Source organism: Apteryx rowi, unplaced genomic scaffold (assembly GCF_003343035.1).
Source record: "Apteryx rowi isolate R43461 unplaced genomic scaffold, aptRow1 scaffold_71, whole genome shotgun sequence".
Classification (NCBI taxonomy): Eukaryota; Metazoa; Chordata; class Aves; order Apterygiformes; family Apterygidae; genus Apteryx; species Apteryx rowi.
In genome coordinates this window covers 3,195,304-3,197,481 of record NW_020450994.1, presented here as the reverse complement: position 1 = coordinate 3,197,481, position 2,178 = coordinate 3,195,304, and positions in this window count along the sequence as shown.

Sequence of the window (2,178 nt, the reverse complement as noted above, 5' to 3'; positions counted from 1 at the left end):
CAGCCCCTCTCCACCAAGGCTTTGCCGAGCCCCCTCCTCCTTGCGGGGGCCCCACGGCACCATGCTCCCCCCACACACACACCTTGGCCCCAAAAGGTGGCAGCTCGGCAGGATGCGGGGGCCAATTTCGGGGCTTGCTGGTCCTCGGGGCTGGCCAGGCTGGGTGGGGAAACGGCTCCTTTCCCCAGCAAAAGCGGGTGCAAAGGCTGATCGAGCCGATGCCCAGCGTGCTGCAGCCTGGTCCCCGCAGCTCCTGGTGCTTGCTGCCTGCGGACCGGCTTCAGCGTCCCCGAGAGACCTGCAGGCACCATGTGCTGGGGCCGCCCTGTCGTCCCCCACCTTTTTTTTTTTGCATGGGGAATTTGTTTGGGTGCAAACTGACTTTCAAAACACCGGTTGGACATCATTGCTCCTTCCCTCCTCCGGTGACAGGAACATGCTGGCTGGGCTGCTAGTGCTCAGAGGGCACGAGCATCACCATGAACCCGCCTGGGCTCGCACCCCCTTCGGCATGCTGCAGTGGCATCCTTGCCTCTCCCCTCACCCCGGGAGAGGGGCTGGGGGGGGGGTGTCCGAGGCCACGGTGGCCCATGCTGGCTCTTGGTGCATCCAGTGAAATGCCCCTTAGCAGCTCCTGGGTTCAGTTTTGCATTTAAATCCTTTCTCCCAGCTGGTCTGGTCTCATAACAAATTGATGTTTGTGAGATGGGCTCTTTTAAATGTATATATATAATAATTATAATTGGATTACACACCACATCCACACTGTGCCCCTATCTCTGTAATTACTGGCTTGGACTGCAGTCATGAAGGGCCGGTGCTGGGAACTGCTCTTGCCTTAGCTCGAGCTGGAGCTGGGTTTGGGGCTGCTCTTGGACGTGGGCCAGCCCAGCGCTGCCTGTGTGGGAGCAACAAGYGTTGTGCTTGGAGATCCTGAGGATGGGGTGGAAATACCAAGGATGGGGTGCAGAGCCCAAGGATGGGGTGGAGAGCCTGAGGATGGGATGGCGATCCCAAGGCTGGGGTGGAGATCCCAAGAACAGGGTGCAGATCCTGAGGATGAGGCGGAGCTCCTGAGGACGGGGTGAAGATCCCAAGGATGGGGTGGAGCTCCTGAGGATGGGGTGGAAATCTTGAGGATGGGGTGCAGATCCCAAAGACATGCAGGTGTCTCCAGGAGATGGTGGGACGGAGCAGCACCGTGCACAGGAGGAAGGTGGCAGCGGACAGGTGGCTACGCAAATGGCCGAGGAGCCACGAGCATTTTTCGGCGAAGGTTCGGGAGGACCCAGGGCCCGGCGCAAGGCTGCCAGTGCAACGGGGCTGCAGGAGGGGCCCAGCACGCGGGAGCTGCAGCAGCCTCTCCGGGCAGCAGCTCACCAGTGCATCGTCTCCCGGGCTCAGCAAGGGCTACGGCAGGAGAGGAGCAGCGCGTGCCGCTCACAAGACAGCTCTCAACGGAGAAAGCAATCGCAGCCATGCCAAAAAAGGGCCTGCGTTGTGCAAACACCGCTATGTTTCTGAGTGGTGTTTGCTGCTCCGGAGCGGGGAGGTCAGAAACACAACGCTCGCTCGTGCCCTGGCCGCGCCAGAGGCGCAAAGCCGGAGCTCCGCGCTTGGACCACGGCGCAGCGTTTCCCTCCGCGGACTCCAGCGGGGATTTGGGACCATGCGGTGCCACCTGAGAGCTCGGGGCCGTGCCGGGAGTGCTTCCCGCCGGCTCGGCCGGCCCTCAGCCCAGCGCCGGGCCCTGCAGGCGGTGAACGCTGGCGCGTGAGGCTGGGCCCCGAACGTTTCCAATTGCCTTCCGTCCTTGGCCGTGTTGATTTTGTCAGTCCCCAAACGACCTGCCTCCGCGGGCAGCCCCGGTGCGGCGCTCCCGGCCCCGCTGGGTGCAGCGGCCGGGCCGGGGCCGTGGGGCCGGGAGGCCACGGGGCTGGCAGGGGAGCAGGGCTCGGCGCGTGGGGGGCGGAGGGTTGTTTTCGTTCCTTAGCCAAGGACTATCACAAATGACGCAAGTTCCCAAAAGAGCCAGGAAGGGGGAGCGGAGGGGGATGTGTCAGCTGGCGCGAGGCGCCCGTACGTATGCGCTCCAGCAGCTCCAGCGGGAGCCGGGGCTGCCGCCCCACAGCCGTCCCGCGGGGGTGCCAACCCCTGGGTGCCGCCCCACGGCCGTCC